This window comes from Scyliorhinus torazame, chromosome 1 (genome assembly GCF_047496885.1).
Source record: "Scyliorhinus torazame isolate Kashiwa2021f chromosome 1, sScyTor2.1, whole genome shotgun sequence".
Lineage (NCBI taxonomy): Eukaryota > Metazoa > Chordata > Chondrichthyes > Carcharhiniformes > Scyliorhinidae > Scyliorhinus > Scyliorhinus torazame.
Window position 1 is genome coordinate 377,213,071 of NC_092707.1, and position 24,672 is coordinate 377,237,742.

A 24,672-nucleotide genomic window follows, 5' to 3' on the forward strand; every position below is an offset into this window, starting at 1 on the left:
AAAACTATGAGGCATTGGAATTTTTTATTCACACCAGTTACTTTGACATGTGAGATAATCCAGTCCAGCAATTTTAATCAAAATGTGAGATGTAGTGGTTAAATTTTTAAAAAATTTGTGGTGGTCTGTCGTGTAACAACCCCATTGAAGAAGATAACAGTGGTTACCCAGACCTCATTGCTGGTTGCAAAGGGGCCCCCATAACAGTTCAAGCTTCAGGGCCCCAAAAATGTAGATCCGCCACTGGATAAGGGGTTGTCATAGGCAAGATCCTGAATAGCTACAACCGAACCCAAAGTAATGGAACTAAGAGCGGTATCAGAGAGAAAAAAAATCAAAACAAAATGGGGCAGAGATTATGATCTAAGATTGTCGAATTCAATGTTGAGTCCAGAAGGCTGTAGAATGCCTGGTTTAAAGATGAGGTGTTGTTCCTTGAGTTTCATTGAACACTGCCGGAGGCTACAGTCAGAAGCACGAGAGCGAGAGGTCAGAGGATCAAAGGGAATGGGTTAGGGCAGAGGACAGGAGTTTGTTGCAGAAGTAGGATGAGACAAATCCATGAAGAAGAATGAGAATTTTGAATCCTCCACTTTGGGGAACAGGCTATGCAGATTGGCGAATAAGATCTGGTGCAAGACAAGATGTTGCAATAGACTTTTCATGAATTTGAATCTCTGTAGGGTGTACCTTTAGATGACAGGGCTGGGGGGGGGGGGCTTCATACATGCGCATTGGAGACAAATTTCAGCTGTAGCTGGGGTGAGGTACAGATAGAGGCTGTTAATGCTGAAAGTAAGAGATCTTGGTGATGAATGAAACAGAAAACAGCTTGTCCAGTGCAAGCAGTAAAGGAGTAAAATGGAATCAGAGTTCATGGGAGGGAGTTTTGGTGGGACGGAACAAGATTCAACACTGTTTAATTGGACAAAGATATTTATGACTTGATGTCAGATTACCAATACAGATGATAATGAAATTTAAAATGGTGAAGAGATAAAACTGGCCACTGTCTCTACACGTATTGAAACAGACTTCATGCCCACAAACAGATAAGGTGATCATGAGTTATTAATACGTTGCATTGCATAATTGACAGCAATTGAACAATGTAAGGTGAAAGGTGGAAGATATAGGAGGGATATCAGAGGTAGGTTCTTTACCCAGAGAGTAGTGGGGGCATGGAATGCACTGCCTGTGGAAGTAGTTGAGTCGGAAACATTAGGGACCTTCAAGCAGCGATTGGATAGGTACATGGATGACGGTAAAATGATATAGTGTAGATTTATTTGTTCTTAAGGGCAACACGGTAGCATTGTGGATAGCGCAATTGCTTCACAGCTCCATGGTCCCAGGTTCGATTCCGGCTTGCGTCATTGTCTGTGCGGAGTCTGCACGTCCTCCCCGTGTCTGCGTGGGTTTCCTCCGGGTGCTCCGGTTTCCTCCCACAGTCCAAAGATGTGCTGGTTAGGTGAATTGGCCAATGATAAATTGCCCTTAATGTCCAAATTGCCCTTGGTGTTGGGTGGAGGTGTTGAGTTTGGGTATGGTGCTCTTTCCAAGAGCCGGTGCAGACTCAAAGGGCCGAATGGCCTCCTGCACTGTAAATTCAATGATAATCTATGATTAATCTAGGACAAAGGTTCGGCACAACATCGTGGGCCGAAGGGCCTGTTCTGTGCTGTATTTTCTATGTTCTATATGTTCTATGTAACTGTTCTGCAAGACCCAGCCATCTTTATTTGTAACCTTTGATATCCTATTTGCTTTGCAGCAATGCATCATACAACAGAACTCCATAAGGTATTTGATGTGTGCGAAAGCACAAACGAATCACCTCAGCATATAAAGCCTAATGTGGTGAGTCAGAACAAAATTGGAAGCCCAGTGACTTTGTTGAAAATTCTGGTTGGATGCATTATTGGAGATGAACCTCAACATTCCCTTGTCCCAAATCAAACAGTCGTTTTGCATCCCCAATACTTTTAGAGCAAATATTTTTTTCTTTACTCATTCGTGGGATGTGGGGCACCACTAGCTGGGTCAACATTTATTGCCCATCCCTCAAGGCATTTAAGAGTCAACCACATTGCTGTGGGTCTGGAGTCACGTGTAGGCCAGACCAGGTAAGGATGACAGATTTCCTTCCCTAAAGGACATGAGTGAACCAGATGGGTATTGACGACAATCGACAATGGTTTCATGGTCATCATTAGAATTTTTAAAAAATTCAGTGGCACAGTAGTTAGCACTGCTGCCTCACAGCTCCAGGGATCGGGTTCAATTCTGGCCTCAGGTGACTGTGTGGTGTTTGCACTTTCTCCCCTTGTCTGCGTGGGTTTCCTCCGGGTGTTCTGGTTTCCTCCCTGATGCACGATCAATTGCACAAAGATTAAAGTTGGGTACAACTGTGGCTTTATTACAGTCAGATGCGTGGCCTCCTACTGCAGCTGGCGAAATGGCAGGGCACTGGAGGTCATGCATAATTATACAATTCTCCTTGGGCGGAGCCAGCCGACAGGAGCTACCGGTGAACCTGTAGTGCAGGTCCTACCTTACATCTCCTATTACAGCGGTTCACCACATTCACCCCCTGTTAAAAATGAGTCCGGCGGGGGTGACGTGAAACTATATACAATTAGTGCAATTATGTACAGTGGTAGGAAAAGAAAAGTCGATGTTGACAGTCCGGAGTCCGTCAAAGGCTCAGCCGGCCAGGTGCTTTGGTGCTTCGTTGGGATCGGTGTAACGGTGGCGGCGAAGTCGGTGCTGGCAGTGGTGGAGGTGGCACCGATGGCGGTGCTGATGCTGGCCAGTCATCGGGGAACTCCGGGAGCGTGCAAAAGTCCTCTTCGTCCTCTTGTGCAGAAAAGGGGAGAGGGTGTGGTCTGGTGGGGTCAATATTGGTGGCGCGGTGGGAGGTTGGGGGGGGGGGGGGGGGCGCATTGGTGGGGGGGGGGGGTGTTGGGGTGGAACCTGACGGTGCCAGGTCCCTGAGTGAGACAGTATCTTGGCGGCCGTCGGGGAACTCAACGTAGGCATATTGAGGGTTGGCGTGGAGCAGGTGAACCCTGTCCACCAAGGGGTCCGCCTTATGGAGTCGGACGTGCCTACGGAGAAGGACCGGTCCTGGAGCAGCGAGCCAAGTCGGGAGCGACACCCCGGATGTGGACTTCCTGGGGAAGGTAAAACACGTTTGTGGGGTGTGTTATTAGTGGCGGTGCACAATAGTGACCGGATGGAGTGCAGAGCGTCATTGAGGACCTCCTGCCAGCGAGAGGCTGGGAGGTTCCTAGACCATAGGGCCAGCTGGACGGCCCTCCAAACCGTCCTATTCTCCCGTTCTACTTGCCCGTTTCCCCGGGGGTTGTAGCTGGTCGTCCTGCTGGAGGCTATGCCCCTGCTGCGCAGGAACTGACGCAGCTCATCGCTCATGAATGAGGATCCCCTGTCACTGTGGATGTAGGCGGGGAAACCGAACAGAGCGAAGATGGTGCTGAGGGCCTTGATGACGGTGGCAGACGTCATTTCGGGGCATGGAATAGTGAGGGGGAATCTGGAGTACTCATCGACCACACTGAGAATGTACTTGTTACGGTCGGTGGAGGGGAGGGGCCCTTTGAAATCCACGCTGAGGCGTTCAAAGGGGTGGGAAGCCTTCACCAGGCGCACACGTTCCGGCCGGTAGAAGTGCGGCTTGCACTCCGCACAGTCCTGGCAGTCCCTGGTGACTGTCCTTACTTCCTCGACGGAGTAGAGCAGATTGCGAGCTTTGACCAGATGGTACAATCGAGTGACCCCCCGGGTGACAAAGGCTGTCGTGTAGGGCCCGGAGTTGGTCCACTTGTGCGCTGGCACATGTACCTCGGGAGAGGGCGTCTGGGGGCTCGTTGAGTTTACCGGGGCGATACAAGATCTCGTAATTATAGGTGGAGAGCTCGATCCTCCACTGCAAGATTTTATCATTTTTGACCTTGCCCCACTGTGTGTTATTGAACATGAAGGCTACCGACCGTTGGTCCGTAAGGAGAGTGAATCTCGTACCAGCCAGGCAATGCCTTCAATGCCGCACAGCTTCAACGATAGCTTGGGCCTCCTTTTCGACGGATGAGTGTCGAATTTCAGAGGCACGAAGGGTGCGGGAAAAGAATGCCACGGGTCTGCTTGCCTGGTTTAGAGTGGTGGCAAGGGCAACGTCTGAAGCGTCGCTTTCTACTTGGAAAGGCAGTGACACGTCCACTGCACGCATCCCGGCCTTGGCGATGTCTACTCTGATGTGGGCAAAAGCATGTTGTGCCTTGGCTGCGAGGGGGAATTGGGTGGACTGAATGAGTGGGCATGCCTTGTCTGCATAGTTTGGGACCCACTGAGCGTAGTAGGAAAAGAACCCCAGATAGTGTTTGAGGGCCTTGGGGCAGTGGGGGAGGGGAAGTTTCATGAGGGGGCACATGCGGTCGGGGTCGGGCCTGAGAAGTTCATTTTGGATGATATAGCCGAGAATGGCGAACCAGGTCGTGCTGAACACACACTTCTCTTTGTTATAGATCAGGTTGAGAAGAGTGGCAGTGCGGAGGAATTTATCGATGTTGGCATTGTTGTCCTGCTGGTCATGGCCGCAGATGGTGACATTATCTAAGTATGGAAAGGTGGCCCGCAAACCGTACTGGTTGACCATTCGGTCCATCTCTCTTTGGAAGACCCTGAGGAAGTGGTAGAGGCGACCGTCCGCCTCGAAGGCAGTGTATGGCCGGTCCGACTTCCGGATGGGGAGCTGGTGGTAAGCGGATTTCAGGTCAATTGTTGAGAAGACACAGTACTGCGCAATCTGATTGACCATATCAGATATGCATGGGAGGGGGTACGCGTCGAGCTGCATATACCGATTGATGGTCTGGCTGTAGTCCACGACAATCCTGTGTTTCTCCCCAGTTTTAACCACTACCACTTGGGCTCTCCAGGGGCTGTTGCTGGCCACGATAATACCCTCCTTAAGCAGCCGCTGGACTTTGGACCTGATGAAGGTCTTGTCCTGGGTGCTGTACCGTCTGCTCCTAGTGGCAATGGGCTTGCAATCCGCAGTTAGATTGGCAAAAAGGAAGGGGGGATCGACCTTGAGGGTCGCGAGGCCGCAAACGGTAAGGGGAGGTAAGGGCCCGCCGAATTTGAGGGTGAGGCTCTGGAGGTTGCACTGGAAGTCCAGGCCCAACAGGAGTGCAGCGCAGAGATTAGGAAGGACATAGACGCGGAAGTTACTAAATTCTACTCCCTGGACCGTGGGAGTGACTGTACAAAAGCCTCGGATCGGGACGGAATGGGATCCGGAGGCTAGGGAGATCTTTTGATTGGCAGGGTGGACCGCGAGGGAGCAGCGCCTTACCGTATCTGGGTGAACGAAGCTTTTGGTGCTCCCGGAGTCCAGCAGGCACAAGGTCGCGTGGCCGTTGATTTTAACCGTTGTCGACGCGGTGGCCAGGTTGTGCGGGCGAGATTGGTCCAGCATCATCAAAGCGAGCTGCAGGTAGCCATCGGATGCTTCGGGTGGCGGAGCGTGTGCAGTTCCGATGTCGGGATGTCCGGAGACCCTGTGGGGGACAAGATGGCGGCGCTCATGGTGCGCACATTGCGGGGTCGGGACAAGATGGCGGCGCCCATGGTGCGCACATTGCGGGGTTGGGACAAGATGGTGGCGCTCATGGGGCGCACATGGCCGAACAGGGACAAGATGGCGGCGTCCATTGGTCGCACATGGACCCGGGAGGAGAAGATGGCGGCTCCCATTGTGTGTCTGGCGTGGGGGAGGGGGCGATAGCGGGCGCGATCGCAGCGACTGCGCGGGCCTGGCACATCGCTGCGAAGTGGCCCTTTTTACTGCAGGCTTTACAAACTGCAGTGCAGGCCGGGCAGTGTTGGCGGGGGTGCTTCTACTGATCGCAGAAGTAGCAGCAGGGATCCGCGGGGTGCGCGGATCGGCGTGTGGCGCCGGCGTATTGGGAAGGCAGGGCCCAGGCTGAGGAGCTCATCGGCAGGGACCCGGAGGGGTAGGAAGGGGTACAAGGGTGGGCAGCGCGGCGGGAGGGGTATGATTGTATGTTACGGGATGCGACCGTCCTGGAGAGCGGCAAGGTTTTCATCTCCGCCAGTTCGAGCGTGGTCCCTTCCAGTAATCGTTCTCGGATGCGGTCCGACGCACTCCCCATCATGAAGGCATCGCGCATGAGGAGATTCGCGTGTTCGGCGGCCGTAATGGCCTGACAATCACAGTCTCGGACGAGTGGAATTAGGGCCCGCCAGAAGTCATCGATGGACTCACCAGGTAGTTGCGAGCGGGTGGCGAGTACATGCCTGGCGAAGAGCGTATTCGCCTTCTGCGCGTAGTGTTCCTTAAGGAGTTCCATTGCTTTTGTGTAATTCGTGGCGTCTTGGATCAACGGGAACACACTGGAGCTCAGTCTGGAGTACAGGACGTTTATCTTCTGAGCCTCCGTTGGCTCGGGGTCCGCAGCCTTGATGTAGGCCTCAAAACATGCTAGCCAGTGAGTAAAGTCTTTCCTGGCGTCAGGCGAGTGAGGATCCAGCTGCAGCAAGAGGCCACGCATCTGACTAATAAATTGATGCACGATCAATTGCACAAAGACTAAAGTTGGGTACAACTGTGGCTTTATTACAGTCAGATGCGTGGCCTCCTGCTGCAGCTGGCGAAATGGCAGGGCACTGGAGGTCATGCATATTTATACAGTTCTCCCATGGCGGAGACAGCCGGCAGGAGCTACCGGCGAACCTGTAGTGCAGGTCCTACCTTACATCTCCTATTACAGTGGTTCACCACACTCCCGCAGTCCAAAGATGTGCAGGTTAGGTGGATTGGCCATGCTGAATTGCGCTTAGTGTCCAAAAAGGTTAGGTGGGGTTACTGGGATAGGGTGGATGTGTGGGCTTAAATAGGGTGCTCTTTCCAAGGGCCGGTCCAGACTCAATGGGCAAATTGGCCTCCTTCTGCACTGTAAATTCTATGATGATCATCTGTCCTGGTGGGATTTGAACCGGGTCCTCAGAGCATTATCCTGGGTTTCTAGATTATTATGATGTGGAGATGCCGGCGTTGGACTGGGGTGAGCACAGTAAGAAGTCTTACAACACCAGGTTAAAGTCCAACAGGTTTCTTTCGAATCACTAGCTTTCGGAGCACTGCTCCTTCCTCAGGTGAATGAAGAGGTGGGTTCCAGAAACATACATAGAGACAAAGTGAAAGATGCAAGACTATACTTGAATGCGAGTCTCTGCAGGTTTTTAAGTCTTTACAGGTAGAGAGGTACTTAGTAGTAAGTACACAACAGCCCTGTAGGCATTTACTGTAAAATCCTGCTTTTGTGAGTCGCAATTGTGCTCACACAAATCTGTGTATGCATAGTTGTTGATGTTTTCCTGAAAATAACCCAAATATAAATTAGGCAAATTCCGCACAGAAACCAGGACATAGAGGTTTTCTACAATATAACTAGGATATATGTAATTTGGCCTAGAGGCAATGTTTGATCAGGGATAATCAGCATGGTTCAATTAAATAACTATTTAATTTGTTGTCAGATCAAGCAAGATAAATACTCAGGGATAAAGCTAATTAAATAGTACACAGGAGAGTGGATATAATCCGACACAAAATCATCTTTCTAAAGTTTAATTTCAAAAGTTTAATTTAAAGGAATAAATCATGGCAGGACAGCTCCAAAGCGTGGTCTGCTCCTCTTGCTCCATGTGGCAGGCTGGGGACAGTTCCAGGCCCCAGGGTCAGCATGTGTGCAGGAAGTGTCTCCGGTTACAGTTCCTGTAAGCTCGAGTTTCAGAGCTGGAGCAGCGGCTGGAAACACTGTGGAGCATCCAAGAGTCGGAGAGCATCGTGGACAGCATGTAGACAGAGGTGGTCACAACGCAGACTCAGATTCCACAGGCAGGAAGGGAATGGGTGACCACCAGACAGAGCAAGAGAGCGAGGAAGGTAGTGCAGGAATCTCCTGTGGCCATTCCCATGCAGAACAGATATACCGCTTTGGATATTGTTGAGGGTATGGCCTCTCAGGGGAAAACAGCAACAACCAAACTCGTGGCACCACGGTTGGTTCTGCTGCAGAGGGGAGGGGTGATAAGTATGACAGTGCAGTAGTTATATTGGATTCAATTGTAAGGGGACTAGACAGATGTTTCTGTGGCCGCAAACGAGACTCCAGGATGGTATGTTGCCTCCCTGGTGCTAGGGTCAAGGATGTCTCGGAGTGGGTACAGGACATTCTGGAGGGGGAGAGTGAACAGCCCGTGGTCGTGGTACACATCGGTACAAATGACATAGGTAAGAAAAGGGATGAGGTCCTAAAAGCAGAATACAGGGAGCTAGGAAGGAAGTTAAGAAATCGGACCTCGAAGGTTGTGATCTCAGGATTACTACCGGTGCCACGTGCTAGTCAGAGTAGAAATGACAGGATATATAGGATGAATACGTGGCTGAAGGGATGGTGTCAGGGGGAGGGTTTCAGATTCCTGGGGCATTGGGACCGGTTTTGGGGGAGGTGGGACCTGTACAAACTGGACGGGTTACAGCTGGGCAGAACTGGAACTGATGTCCTAGGGGGTGGGGGGGGGGTTTGCTAGAGCTGTTGGGGAGTGTTTAAACGAATGTGGCAGGGAGATGGGAACTGATGCAGGAAGTCTGAAGGTAGTAAAACAGGGACAGAAACAAAAGGCAGAAAGGGGGAAAGTGTAAGGCAGAGAAGCCATAGTCAAAAATCAAAAAGGGCGACAGTACAAGGTACAGTGACTGAGGGGAGCTCAGTGAATAGGCCTAGTAATACTAAAAGGAATAAAATGGGAAGTAAAAACATAAATGGAAAGCGACATGGCAGGTTGTTATATGAAGACATGGGTTCAATGACAAGGAAAATTAGGAGAAACATTAAGAGGAAAAATAACTTAGGAGAGGTTACTGATCAAGGTGTTAAGATTCAAAACTGAGGTATAATAGCCAACATAAGTGCACTTTACCTGAATGCTCGTAGTATTCGGAATAAGGTAAATGAGTTGATGGCGCAAATCATCGTGAATGACTATGATTTAGTGGCCATTACTGAAACATGGTTAAAGGATGGTCACGACTGGGAGTTAAATATCCCAGGGTATCAAACTATTCGGTAGGACAGAGTGGATGGTAAGGGAGATGGTGTAGCTCTGTTATTTAAGGATGACATCCGGGCAACAGTAAGGGATGACATCGGTGCTATGGAGGATAAGGTTGAATCCATTTGGGAAGCACATCAGGAAGAGTAAGGCGAAAAAGTCACTGATAGGAGTAGTCTATAGGCCACCAAATAGTAACATTATGGTGGGGTAGGCAATAAACAAAGAAATAACGGATACATGTTGAAATGGTACAGCAGTTATCATGGGGGATTTTAATTTACATGTTGATTGGTTTAACCAGGTCGGTCAAGGCAGCCTTGAGGAGGAGTTTATAGAATGTATCCACGATAGTTTCCTAGAACAGTATGTAATGGAACCTACGAGGGAAAAAGCGGTCCTAGATCTGGTCCTGTGTAATGAGACAGGATTGATTAATGAGCTCATGGTTAGGGATCCTCTCGGAAGGAGCAATCACAAAATGGTGGAATTTAAAATACAGATGGAGGGTGCGAAGGTAAAATCAAACACGAGTGTTTTGTGCTTAAACAAAGGAGATTACAATGGGATGAGAGAAGAGCTAGCTAAGGGAGACTGGGAGCAAAGACTTTATGGTGAAACAGTTGAGGAACAGTGGAGAACCTTCCAAGCGATTTTTCACAGTGCTCAGCAAAGATTTATACCAACAAAAAGGAAGGACGGTAGAAAGAGGGAAAATCGACCGTGGATATCTGAGGAAATAAGGGAGAGGATCAAATTTAAGGAAAAAGCATACAAAGTGGCAAAGATTAATGGGAGACTAGAGAACTAGGAAATCTTTAGGGGCAACAGAAAGCTACTAAAAAAGCTATAAAGAAGAGTTCGATAGATTATGAGAGTAAACTTGCTCAGAATATAAAAACAGATAGTAAAAGTTTCTACAAATCTATAAAACAAAAAAGAGTGGCTAAGGTAAATATTGGTCCTTTAGAGGATGAGAAGTGAGATTTAATAATGGGAGATGAGGAAATGGCTGAGGAACTGAACAGGTTTTTTGGGTCAGTCTTCACAGTGGAAGACACAAATAACATGCCAGTGACTGATGGAAATGAGGCTATGACAGGTGAGGACCTTGAGATGATTGTTATCACTAAGGAAGTAGTGATGGGCAAGCTAATGGGGCTAAAGGTAGACAAGTCTCCTGGCCCTGATGGAATGCATCCCAGAGTGCTAAAAGAGATGGCTCGTGAAATTGCAAATGCACTAGTGATAATTTACCAAAATTCGCTAGTCTCTGGGGTGGTCCCGGTGGATTGGAAATTAGCAAACGTGACACCACTGTTTAAAAAAGGAGGTAGGCAGAAAGTGGGTAATTATAGGTCAGTCAGCTTAACTTCGGTAGTAGGGAAGATGCTGGAATCTATCATCAAGGAAGAAATAACGAGGCATCTGGATCGGAATTGTCCCATTGGGCAGACGCAGCATGGGTTCATAAAGGGCAGGTCATGCCTAATTAATTTAGTGGAATTTTCTGAGGACATTACCACTGCAGTAGATAACGGGGAGCCAATGGATGTGGTACATCTGGATTTCCAGAAAGCTTTTGACAAGGTGCCACACAAAAGGTTGCTGCATAAGATAAAGATGCATGGCATTAAGGGTAAAGTAGTAGCATGGATAGAGGATTGGTTAATTAATAGAAAGCAAAGAGTGGGGATTAATGGGTGTTTCTCTGGTTGGCAATCAGTAGCTAGTGGTGTCCCTCAGGGATCAGTGTTGGGCCCACAATTGTTCACAATTTACATCGATGATTTGGAGTTGGGGACCAAGGGCAATGTGTCCAAGTTTGCAGACGACACTAAGATGAGTGGTAAAGCAAAAAGTGCAGAGGATACTAGAAGTCTGCAGAGGGATTTGGATAGGTTAAGTGAATGTGCTTGGGTCTGTCAGACGGAATACAATGTTGACAAATGTGAGGTTATCCATTTTGGTAGGAATAACAGCAAAAGGGATTATTATTTAAATGATAAAATATTAAAACATGCTGCTGTGCAGAGAGACCTGGGTGTGCTAGTGCATGAGTCACAATAAGTTGGTTTGCAGGTGCAACAGGTGATTAAGAAGGCAAATGGAGTTTTGTCCTTCATTGCTAGAGGGATGGAGTTTAAGATGGAGGGGTTGTTTAGCACAGGGCTAAATCACTGGCTTTAAAAGCAGATCAAGGCAGGCCAGCAGCACGGTTCAATTCCCATAACAGCCTCCCCGAACAGGCACCAGAATGTGGCGACTAGGGGCTTTTCACAGTAACTTCATTGAAGCCTACTGGTGACAATAAGCGATTTTCATTTCATTTTCATTCCTTCAAGTCTAGGGAGGTTATGCTGCAATTGTATAAGGTGTTAGTGAGGCCACACCTGGAGTATTGTGTTCAGTTTTGGTCTCCTTACCTGAGAAAGGACGTACTGGCACTGGAGGGTGTGCAGAGGAGATTCACTAGGTTAATCCCAGAGGTGATGGGGTTGGATTGCAAGGAGAGACTGGGACTGTACTCGTTGGAATTTAGAAGGATGCGGGGGGATCTTATAGAAACATATAAAATTATGAAGGGAATATATAGGATAGATGCGGGCAGGTTGTTTCCACTGGTGGGTGGAAGCAGAACTAGGGGGCACAGCCTCAAAATAAGGGGAAGTCGATTTAGGACTGAGCTTAGGAGGAACTTCTTCACCCAAATGGTTGTGAATCTATGGAATTCCTTGCCCAGTGAAGCAGTAGAGGCTCCTTCATTAAATGTTTTTAGGGTAAAGATAGATTGTTTTTTGAAGAATAAAGGGATTAAGGGTTATGGTGTTCGGGCTGGAAAGTGGAGCTGAGTCCACAAAAGATCAGCCATGATCTCATTGAAGGGCAGAGCAGGCTCGAGGGGCCAGCTGGCCTACTCCTGCTCCTAGTTCTTATGTCAGAAGGAGATTATGCCTAACAAATTTGATTGAATTTTTTGAGCATGTAACCAAGTGTGCAGATGAGGGTAGTGCAGTTGGTGTCGTTTACATAGATTGCAGCAAAGCCTTTGACAAGGTCCCACATGAGAGACTTATTAAGAAGGCAAATGCACATGGGATCCAGGGTGATTTGATAAGGTGGATTAATATTTGGCTTGGCGGTAGGAGACAGAGGGTGATGATGGACAGCTGCTTTAGTGTCTGGAAGCCAGTGACCAGTGGCATACCACAGAGATCCGTGCTGCGCTCCCTACTGTTGTCATTTATATAAATGACATAGATGACTATGTGGGGGGTAGTACGTTTGCGGCTGACACAAAGATTGGTCGGGCGGCTAACAGTGAGGTTGAGTGTCTCGGGTTACAGGAAGATACAGATGGGGTGGTCAAATGGGAAAAGTGGTAGATGCTATTTAACACTGAAAAGGGTGAGGTGATATACTTTGACAAGGAAGTATAAGGTCTGACACTGGGAAGTTCCACAGAACAAAGGTACCTTGATGTATTTGTCCATAGATCTCTGAAGGCAGAAGGGCAGGTTAATGGGCTTTTATCAATTGGGGCATAGATTACAAAAGCAGGGAGGTCATGATGGAGCTGAATAGAACTTTGGTGAGACGAGAGCTGTGTACTGTGTGCAACTATGGTTGCCACATTACAGGAAGGATGTAGGGGATGCAGAAAAGGGGTGCTTTGGATGGAACATTTAAGTTATAAAGAGAGGTTGGATAGGCTTGGGTTGTTTTCTCTGGAGCAGAGAAGACTGGGGGATGACCTGATTGATTGAGGTGTACAAGATTATGAGGGGCATGGACAAGGTGGATTGGGAGTAGCTGTTCCCCTTAGTTGAACGGTCAGTTATGAGGGAACACAAGTTCAAAGTGAGGTGTGGGAGGTTTAGGGGGATTTGAGGAAAAACCTTTTTACCCAGAGGGTGGTGACGGTCTGGAATGCACTGCCTGGGAGAGTGGTAGAGGCGGAATTTACCCTTCAGTTTGAGAGGGAAAAGCTGGAATCAGATGTCATGGCATTACAATTAAATAAGGGTAACTACAAAGACATGAGGGAGGAGCTGGCCAGAGTTGATTGGAAAAGGAGCCTAGCAGGGAAGACTGGAACAGCAATGGCAGAGTTTTTTGGGGGTTATTCAGGAGACATAACAGAAATTCATCCCAAGGAGGAGGAAACATGTTAAGGAGAAGACAAAGCATCCATGGCTGACAAGGGAAGTCAAGGACAGCATAAAAGCAAAAGAAAAAGCATACAAAGTGGCGAGTATTAGTTGGAAGCCAGAGGATTGGGAAGCCTTTAAAATCGAGCAGAGGACAACTAAAAAAACAGTAAGTGGGGAAAAGATGAAATATGAGAACAAGCTAGCTAGCAATATAAAAGATGATAGGAAGAGTTTTTTTTCAATATATAAAAGGTAAGAGAGGGGCAAAAATAATATTGGACCACTGGAAAATGTCACTGGAGAAGTAATAATAGGAAATACAGAAATGGCAGAGGAACTGAATAGTTACTTTACATCAGTCTTCACGGTGAAAGACACCAGTGGAATGCCAGAACTCCAAGAGAATCAGGGGGCAGAGGTGAGTTCAGTAGTCATCACGAAGGAGAAGGTTCTGGGGAAACTGAAAGATCTAAAGGTGAATAAATTACCTGGACTGGATGGACTACACCCCAGGGTTCCAAAAGGGATAGCTGAGGAGATTGTGGAGGCATTGATGGTGATCTTTCAGGAATCACTGGAGGCAGGGAGGGGTCCCAGAGGACTGGAAAGTGGCGAATGTAACACCGCTGTTTAAGAAGGGAGGGAGGCAGAAGACGAGAAATTATAGGTCGGTTAGCCTGACTTTGGTCATTGGTAAGATTTTAAGAGTCCATTATTAAAGATGAGATCATAGAGTACTTGGAAGTGCATGATAAAATAGGACTGAGTCAGCATAGCTTCGTCAAGGGGAGAGATCTGTTAGAGTTCTTTGAGGAGGTAACAAGGATGTTAGACAAAGGAGAACCAGTGGACGTGATTTATTTAGATTTACAGATGGCCTTTGACAAAGTGCCACATAGGAGACTGTTAAATAAGTTAAGAGACCATGGTGTTGATGGTAAGATCCTGGCATGGATAGAGGATTGGCTGACTGGAAGAAGGCAGAGAGTGGGGATAAAGGGGTCATTTTCAGTCATGTGCCTCAGGGGTCTGTGCTGGGACCGCAACTTTTCACAACATACATTAGTGATCTGGAAGAAAGAATTGAAGGCACTGTTGCTAAGTTTGCAGATGATACAAAGATCTGTAGAGGGAAAGGTAGTATTGAGGAAGCAGGGGGCTGCAGAAGGACTTGGACAGGCTAAGAGAGTGGGTAAAGAAGTGGCAGATGGAATACAATGTGGAAAAGTGTGAGGTTATGCACTTTGGAAGGAGGAATGGAGGCATAGACTATTTTCTAAATGGGGAAATGCTTAGGAAATGAGAAGCACAATGGGACTTGGGAGTCCTTGTTCAAGATTGCCATAAGGTTAAGGTGCAGGTTCAGTCAGGCAGCTAGGAAAGCAAATGCAATGTTAGCTTTTCATGTCGAGGGCGCTAGAATACAAGACCAGGGATGTACTTCTGAGGCTGTATAAGGTTCTGGTCAGACCCCATTTGGAGTATTGTGAGCAGTTTTGGGCCCTGTATCTAAGGAAGGATGTGCAGGCCTTGGAAAGGGTCCAGAGGAGGTTCACAAGAATGATCGCTGGAATAAAGAGCTTGTCGTATGAGGAACGGTTGAGTACTCTGGGTCTGTACTCGTTGGAGTTTAGAAGGATGAGGGGTGATCTTATATTTTTTTAGAAAATATTTATTGAGGCATTTATAATTTTAACATTTTAAACAAAGAGATCCAACACACACAGAAACCCCACAATAACACACCCAAGAGGGGGGATCTTATTGAAACTTACAAGATACTGCGATGCCTGGATAGAGTGGATGTGGAGAGGATGTTTCCACTTGTAGGAAAAACTAGAACCAGGGACGATGCTTCAAAACAGAAATGAGGAGGAATTTCTTTAGCCAGAGGGTGGTTAATCTGTGGAACTCTTTGCCGCAGAAGGTTGTGGAGGCCAAATCACTGAGTGTTTTTAAGACAGAGATTGATAGGTTCTTGATTAATAAGGGGATCAGCGGTTATGAGGAGAAGGCAGGAGAATGGGGATGAGAGAAATATCAGCAATGATTGAATGGCGGAGCAGAGTCAGTGGACTGGTCAGTATTTTAAAACTCTGCGACCAGCCTGAACGAGTACGCCACTACAGTAACTGATTTCATTAGTAAGTGTGTAGAAGACTGTGTGCCAAAGAAGCAAATCCACGTGTTTCCCAAGCGGAAACCCTGGATGAACAGGGATATCCACTGCTTGCTGAAGTCTAGGTCTGACGCGTTCAAGTCAGGCAACCTTGACTTATACAAGAAAGCCAGATATGATCTAAGGAAATCCATCAAAGTTGCCAAAAGACAGTATCGGACCAAGCTCGAATCCCAGGCTAGCCACACAGACCCCCGCCGACTATGGCAAGGTCTACAAGACATCGCGGGCTACAAGATGAAGGCATGTAAAATTGCCGGCTCCAACGCACCCTTCCCTGATGAGCTCAACACATACTATGCCCGCTTTGAGCAAGAGGTCAGCCTGGAAGCCTTGGATTAACTTGTATCTGAGGTCACCATTGCAGATGTCAGAGCAATCTACGGAAAGCCACTGGCCTGGATGGGGTACCCGGACGAGCACTCAGGTCTTGCGCGGATCAGCTGGCTGGGGTATTCGCAAACATCTTCAACCTCTCTTTACAACAATCTGAGGTCCCTATCTGCTTCAAGAAGACGACCATCATCCCTGTACCAAAGAAAAGCCAAGCAGTATGTCTTAATGACTATCGTCCAGTGACTCTGACATCCATCATTGCTTCGAAAGGTTAGTCATGGCATGAATCAATTCCAGCCTCCCGGATTGCCTTGATCCACTACAGTTTGCCTACCGCTGCAACAGGTCCACAGCAAATGCCATCTCCCTGGCCCTACACTCAACACTGGAATACCTAGATAACAAAGACACCTATGTCAGACTCCTATTTATTGACTACAGCTCAGCCTTCAACACTATTAGGCTGGTTTAGCTCTGTAGACTAGACAGCTGGTTTGTGATGCAGAACAAGGCCAGCAACGTGGGTTCAATTCCAGTGCCAGCTTACCCGAACAGGCGCCGGAATGCGACAACTAGGGGCTTTTCACAATAACCTCATACTTGTGACAATAAAAGGTTATTATTAGAGGCTGGTTTAGCACAGTGGGTTAAACAGCTGGCTTGTAATGTAGAACAAGGCCAGCAGCGCGGGTTCAATTCCCGTACCAGCCTCCCCGAACAGGCGCCGGAATGTGGCGACTAGGGCCTTTTCACAGTAACTTCATTGAAGCCTACTTGTGACAATAAGTGATTATTATTATTATTCCTCAGAAACTCATCTCCAAACTCCATGGTCTCGGCCTGGGCCTCGGCTCCTCCCTCTGCGATTGGATCCTGAACTTCCTAACCCACGGACCACAATCAGCAAGGATAGGCAACAACACCTCCTCCATGATCATCCTCAACACCGGTGCCCCAAAAGGCTGTGTCCTCAGCCCCCTACTATACTCCTTATACACCTATGTATAGCTAAATTCCCCTCCAACTCGATTTTCAAATTTGCTGATGACACCACCGTAGTGGGTCAGATTTCAAACAATGACGAGACACAGTACAGGAATGAGATAGAGAATCTGGTGAACTGGTGCGACGACAATCTCTCCCTCAATGTCAACAAAACAAAGGAGATTGTCATTGACTTCAGGAAGCGTAGAGGAGAACGTGCCCCTGTTTACATCAATGGGAACGAAGTAGAAAGGGTCGAGAGCTTCAAGTTTTTAGGTGTCCAGATTACCAACAACCCGTCCTGGTCTCCCCCATGCTGACACTATAGTTAAGAAAGCCCACAAACGACTCTACTTTCTCAGAAGACTAAGGAAATTTGGCCTGTCAGCTATGACTCTCACCAGCATTTACAGATGCACCATAGAAAGCATTCTTTCTGGTTGTATCACAGCTTGGTATGGTTCCTGCTCTGCCCAAGGCCGCAGGAAACTACAAAAGGTCATGAATGTAGCCCAATCCATCACACAAACCAGCCTCCCATCCATTGACTCTGTCTACAATTCCCGCTGCCTTGGAAAGGCAACCAGCATAATTAAGGACCCCACGCACCCCGGACGTACTCTCTTCCACCTTCTTCCGTCAGGAAAAAGATACACAAGTTTGAGGTCACGTACCAACCGACTCAAGAACAGCTTCTTCCCTGCTGCCATCAGACTTTTGAATGGACCGACCTCGTATTAAGTTGATCTTTACAAATGTGAGGTTATCCATTTTGGTAGGAATAACAGCAAAACGGATTATTATTTAAATGATAAAATATTAAAACATGCTGCTGTGCAGAGAGACCTGGGTGTGCTAGTGCATGAGTCGCAAAAAGTTGGTTTACAGGTGCAACAGGTGATTAAGAAGGCAAATGGAATTTGCTTCACAGCTCCAGGGTCCCAGGTTCGATTCCCGGCTTGGGTCACTGTCTGTGCGGAGTCTGCACATTCTCCCCGTGTCTGCGTGGGTTTCCTCCGGGTGCTCCAGTTTCCTCCCACAAGTCCCAAAAGACATGCTGTTAAGTAATTTAGACATTCTGAATTCTCCCTCTGTACCCTGGGCAGCATGGTAGCACAAGTGGATAGCACTGTGGCTTCACAGCGTCAGGTTCGATACCCCGCTGGGTCACTGTCTGTGCGGCATCTGCATGTTCTCCCCTTGTCTCCACGGGTTTCCTCCGGGTGCTCCGGTTTCCTCCCACTGTCCAAAGACGTGCAGGTTAGGTGGATTGGCCATGACAAATTGCCCTGAGTGACCAAAAAGGTTAGGAGGGGTTATTGGGTAATGGGGATAGGGTGGAAGTGAGGGCTTAAGTAGGTCGATGCAGACTCGATAGTCCGAATGACCTCCTTCTGCACTGTATGTTCTATGAGAAATCTACCCGAACAGGCGTCGGAATGTGGCGACTAGGGGCTTTTCACAGTAACTTCATTGCAGTGTTAATGTAAGCCTACTTGTGACAATAAAGAAAGATTATTATTATTGTCACAAGTAGGCTTACATTAACACTGCAATATAGTACGTTAAACACAGTAAAAGATTCCAAGACACTTCACAGGAATGTTATTAAACAACATTTGATACCAAGCCAAATGAGATGGCTGAAAGCTTGATCAAAGTTTTAAGGGGTATCCCAGAGGAAAGAGGTAGGAGAATGGAGTGATTTAATGAACATTCCAGAGCTTAGGGCCTAGGCAGTTGAAAGCATTGCAGCCAATGGTAGCGTGATTAAAATAGAGGGTGCTAAAGAGGCCTGAACTGAAGATATCTTGGAAGGTTGTAGGGCTGGAGATATGGGCGGGGCGGGGGCGTGATCATGAGAGGATTTGAATTCAGGGTGACATTTTTTACATCAAGGCATGGCTTAACTAGGAGCCCACGTAGGTCAGGAAGCACAGGAATTATAGCACCGGAGATTCGGCGGGGGCGGGAATCGCGCCGCGCCGGTTGGCGGGCCCCCCCCCCCGCGATTCTCCGGCCCGGATGGGCCGAAGTCCCGCTGCTAGAATGCCTGTCCCTCCGGCGTGGATTCAACCACCTACCTTACCGGCGGGACGAGGCGGAGTGGGCGGGCTCCGGGGTCCTGGGGGGGGGGGGGCGCGGGGCGATCTGGCCCCGGGGGTTGCCCCCACGGTGGCCTGGCCCGTGATCAGGGCCCACCGATCCGCGGGCGGGCCTGTGCCGTGGGGGCACTCTTTTCCTTCCGCGTTCGCCACGGTCTCCACCATGGCGGAGGCGGAAGACTCCCTCCGCAGCACATGCGCGGGGATGCCGTGAGCGGCCGCTAACGCTCCCGCGCATGCGCCGCCCAGAGATGTCATTTCCGCGCCAGCTGGCGGGGCACCAAAGGCATTTTCCGCCAGCTGGGGGGGGCGGAAATCAGTCCGGCGCGGGCCTAGCCCCTCAAGGTTAGGGCTGGGCCCCCCAAGATGCGGAGGATTCCGCACCTTTGGGGCGGCGCGATGCCGGACTGATTAGCGCCGTTTTTGGCGCCAGTCGGCGGACATCGCGCCGATACTGGAGAATTTCGCCCCATATCTCTATTTTGCATGAAATCACTTCTGGAGCGAGGTATCCTTTCCTCACAGTCTTATAAAATTTAAATTAAATATTGAGGTTTCTGTCCAGTATCCTAGCAACAGTTGGGGTCCGTTCGGGATCGTATTATAAGTGACAGGCAATGGCCAACTTTAACAAGAGAGAATCTAACCATTGCCCTTGACGTTCAATGGAATTACCATCGCTGTATCCCCTACTATCAATATCCTAGAATTACCATTGACGAGATACTGAACTGGACTAGCCACATTAATACTGTGGCTGCAAGAGCGGGTCAGGGCTGGGAATTCTGCGGTGAGCAACTCACCTCCTGACTCTGCAAGTACAAGGCACCAGTCAGGAATGTGATGGAATACTCCACTGGCCTGGATGAGTGCAGCTCCAACAGCAGTCAAGAAGCTTGACACCATCCAGGGTAAAGCAGCCCACTTGATTGGTACCTCTGCCACAAACGTTCCCTCCCTCCACCATTGATGCATAATGCAGCAGTGTGCACCATTTACAAAATGCACTGCAGGAACTCACTAAGCCTCCTTGGACAGCACCTTCTAAGCCCATGCCTGCTACCAACTAGAGAAGGACAAGGACAGCAGACACATGGGAACACAAACACTTGGAATTTAACCTCCAAGCCACTCGCATCCTGATTTGGAAATAAATCACCATTCCTTTGCTGGCACTGGGTGTAAGGGCCACTCCTCTTTATTTCCTGTTTATTCCCTTATTTCCCCTTTCTTTCATTTTTGTTATTAGTTTTTTTCCATGGAATATTAATGGACCTGTGACTTTAAGGGAAGTGGACTGTGCCTTTAATTGTGACAGTAGGATCCAGAAGGCTGGTGATTGCACATTGGCTGATATCTGTGCTGACTCAATGACCATCAATTCACACGAGACGGAGAGTTGAAGTGAACAGTGGTTTTAATTAGCTAGAACTGTGCCTGCCTGTGACTGCTCTGTACTGAGTGCCGCCTACAGGCTGCAGATCTATATACCTCCCCCGAGCGGGCAGAGCCATAGGCGGAGCCCACAAGGGCACCAACATAATACAATGTAATTTAATGTAATACAATGGTGGGCCACAGGCGGAGCCCACAAGGGCATCAACATAACACAATGTACTGTAATGTAATACAGTGGTGAATGGTAGCAGTAATACATTCACCACATTCACCCCCTGTTAAAAATTTAATTCCAGCGGGGGTGAAGTGGGCTCACAGGTTGAGTCTGTCCGGCGCCTTGATTGTTCGCTGCGATCGCCTGACCTCTGGTTTCGCTGCGGGCATGGGAGTTGAACTCTCGCTGCGGGCATGGTTGTTGACTCTGAGAGCGTGTCTTCTGGGGCTTCATCCCTGTAGATTGACGATGGGGGGGGTGGGGGTGGGGGGGGGGCGGGGTGTAGGCCATGTAGGGGCGGTGTTCGGTGTAGGGCGGGTAGGTGATGGTTGCAGGGGAACCGGCGGGTGCCAGATCCCGGAGGGAGACTGTATCTTGTCGGCCGCCGTGGTGCGCCACGTAGGCATACTGGGGGTTGGCGTGAAGGAGCTGGACCCTCTCGACCAGGGGGTCGAACTTATGGCTCCTCACGTGCTTTCGGAGGAGGACAGGCCCTAGTGTCGTCAGCCAGGACGGAAGCGAGGCCCTGGAGGTGTATTTCCTGGGAAAAACAAATAGGCAGTCATGAGGGGTCTCGTTAGTGGCTGTGTAAAGGAGTGACCTAATGGAGTGAAGCGCGTCGGGGAGGACCTCCTGCCAGCGGGAAACTGGGAGACTCTTAGACCGTAGGGCCAGGAGGACAGCCTTCCATACCGTCGCGTTCTCCCTCTCCACCTATCCGTTTCCCCGGGGGTTGTAGCTGGTAGTCCTGCTCGAGGCGATGCCCTTACCGAGCAGGGACTGACGCAGTTTGTCGCTCATAAACGAGGAGCCCCGGTCACTGTGGACGTAAGTGGGGAAACCGAACAGGGTGAAGATACTATGCAGGGCCTTAATGACAGTGGCCGCGGTCATGTCAGGGCATGGGATTGCAAAGGGAAAACGGGAGTACTCGTCAATGACGTTGAGAAAATACGCGTTGCGGTCAGTGGAGGGGAGGTGTCCTTTGAAATCGATGATGAGGCGCCTAAAGGGCCGGGATGCCTTCACCAGGTGGGCCTTATCTGGTCGATAGAAGTGTGGCTTACACGCCGCGCAGATTTGGCAGTCCCTGGTCATGGCCCTGAGCTCCTCGGTGGAGTAGGGCAGGTTGCGGGCCTTGATGAAGTGGAGAAGCCGGGTGACCCCCGGGTGACAGAGGTCATTCTGGATGGCCCTGAGTCGGTCATCTTGCGCGCTGGCGCATGTGCCACGGGACAGGGCATCTGGAGGCTCGTTGAGCTTCCCTGGACGATATATAATATCGTAGTTATAGGTGGAGAGTTCGATCCTCCACCTCAAGATTTTATTATTCTTGATCTTGCCCCGCTGTGTATTGTGGAACATGAAGACTACCGACTGTTGGTCGTTGATGAGGTGAACCTCCTACCAGCCAGGTAGTGCCTCCAATGCCGCACAGCTTCCACAATGGCTTGAGCTTTTTCGACTGAGGAGTGTCGAATCTCGGAGGCGTTGAGGGTACGGAAAAAAAGGCTACGGGCCTGCCTGCCTGGTTAAGGGCAGCGGCGATGGCGATCTCTGACGTGTCGCTCTCCACCTGGAAGGGGATGGACTTGTCCACCACGCGCATCGCGGCTTTGGTAATATCTGCCTTGATGCGGCTGAAGGCCAGGCGGGCCTCAGTCGTCAGGGGGAAGATGGTGGCTTTGATAAGTGGGCGGGCTTTGTCCGCATAGTTGGGGACTCACTGGGCATAATTCGAAAAGAACCCAAGGCATCTTTTCAGGGCCTTGGGGCAGTGGGGGAGGGGGAGTTGCAGGAGGGAGCGCATGCGGTGTGGGTCGGGCCCTAGGATTCCGTTTTCCACGACACAGCCGAGGATGGGCAGTCGGGTTGTGCGGAAAACGCATTTCTCCTTGTATTGGTGAGATTGAGGGCTTGGATGGTTTGGAGAAACTTCTTAAGGTTGGCGTCGTGGTCCTGCTGATCATGGCCGCAGATGGTGACGTTGTCCAAGTATGGAAACGTAGCCCGCAGCCCGTACTGGTCCACCATTTGGTACATCGTTCTTTGGAAGACCGAGACCCGTTGGTGACGCCGAAGGGGACCCAGAGGAAGTGGAAGAGGCGGCCGTCTGCCTCAAAGGCCGTGTAGTGGTGATCTAACGGGCGGATTGAAAGCTGGTGGTATGCGGACTTCAGATCTACCGTGGAGAACACCCGGTAGTGTGCAATCTGATTCACCATGTCTGCTTTCCGGGGAAGTGGGTACGCATCGAGTTGCGTGCACCCGTTTATGGTTTGGCTGTAGTCTACAACCATCCGGTTCTTTTTCCCGGTCCTGATGACCACCACTTGAGCTCTCCAGGGGCTATTACTGGCCTCGATGACCCCCTCCCTCAAGTGCCGCTGGACCTCTGTCTTGATAAAAGTCCTGTCCTGCGCACTGTACCGCCTGCTCCTGGTGGCGACAGGTTTTCAGTTGGCGGTGAGGTTCGCGAAGAGCAGGGGAGGAGCGACCTTAAGAGTTGCAAGGCTACATACGGTGAGAGGGGGTAGGGGCCCGCCGAACTTCAAGGTCAGGCTCCTGAGGTTGCACTGGAAGTCAAGTCCCAATAGGAGAGGAGCGCAGAGGTTGGGGAGGACATATAGTTTGAAATTGGCGTACTCGGCGCCCTGTATTGCGAGGTTCGCGACACAGTACCCCCAGATCTGCACCGAATGTGATCCGGAAGCAAGGGTGATTGTTTGGGATGCGGGGGAAATTTGGAGAGAACAGCGCCTTACCATGTCTGGATGTACAAAGCTCTCCGTGCTCCCAGAGTCAAACAGGCAGGGCGTTTCGTGTCCATTGACCTGGACGGTCATCATCGAGTTCCTGAGGTGCTTGGGCCGTGACTGGTCGAGGCTGACAGCGCCGAGCTGCGGGTAGCTGGCATGGTCGGAGGTGGTGGGGTGGTCCCAAGATGGCTGCTCCCATCGGTCGCACGTGTCGGGCGGCATTGGAGATGGAGGCCAAGATGGCGGCTCCTGTCGGTCGCACGTGTCGGGCGGCGTTGATGATGGCGTTGAAGATGGCGGCCCCCATGAGTCGCACGTGTTGGGTAGGGTTAAAGATGGCTGCCCCCACGGACAGCACGAGCTGATGACGCGTCCGAAGGGGGCGGTACCGGCAGGCACGCCGGCACACTGCGGGCCTGTGAGTCTAAAAGTCGGGCCTGTGATTTAGAAGCTTTGGATCTGGCCAGGCAGACTTTGGCAAAGTGTCCTTTCTTGCCGCAGTCGCTACAGGTCGCTTTCCAAGCCGGGCAGCTCTGCCCGAGGTGGTTCTGGCTGCAGAAATAGCAGGGCAGCCCCCCGAGTTGGGCCGGCAGCCGCGCGGCACAGGCCTGGGACACCCTCTGGTCGGGTGTCCACGAGGGGATCGCGTGGTCGGAGGGGAAAGCATTGAGGCTCTGGAACGCTACTTCTAAGGAGGTGGATAATTTTACCGTCTCTTCTAGGTCGAGGGCGCCCTTTTCGAGCAAACGCTGTCTGACGTAATTGGACCAGACTCCAGCCACATAGGTGCCCCGGATGGCGAGTTCCATATGCTGTGAGGCCGTGACGTCCTTATAATTGCAGTTTCGAGCGAGTACCTTCAGGTCGCGTAGGTATTCCTCCAGCGATTCCCCGGGGCGTTGACGACGAGTGGTGAGGAGATGCCAAGCGAACACTTCGTTCACCGGCCTTACGTACTGCCCTTTCAGGATCGCGACTGCGTCTGCATATGTGGTCGCTTCCTCGATCTGCACGGAGATTCTGTGGCTCACCCGGGCGTGGAGGAGACTCAATTTCTGTTCCTCGGTGATGGTGGGCAAGGAGGAGGCGGCGAGGTAGGCCTCAAAACAGCGGAGCCAGTGCGAAAAAATTCCTTTGGCTTCTGCTGCCTGAGGGTCGAGTTCCAGTTGATCAGGTTTGAGGGCTGCTTCCATAGCGATATTGTAGCTGATTAAATTGATGCGACCATCAATTCACACGAGACAGAGAGTTGAAGTGAACAGTGGTTTTAGTCAGCCAGAACTGTGCCTGCCTGTGATTGCTCTGTACTGAGTGCCGCCTACAGGCTGCAGATCTATATACCTCCCCCGAGGGGGTGGAGCCATAGGCAGAGCCCACAAGG

At 50.0% G+C, this 24,672-nt stretch overlaps 1 protein-coding gene across 1 annotated transcript in view; it reads left to right on the top strand.

The window, feature by feature from the left end:
- Positions 1–1,789, top strand: part of mocs3 (molybdenum cofactor synthesis 3) — a 194,112-nt gene extending 192,323 nt beyond the window's left edge. The window contains exon 14 of the mRNA XM_072511874.1: positions 1,775–1,789. The gene's annotated coding sequence lies outside the window, so the exon portion shown is untranslated. The remainder of the gene's footprint in view (positions 1–1,774) is intronic.
- The last annotated feature ends 22,883 nt before the right edge of the window (positions 1,790–24,672 follow it).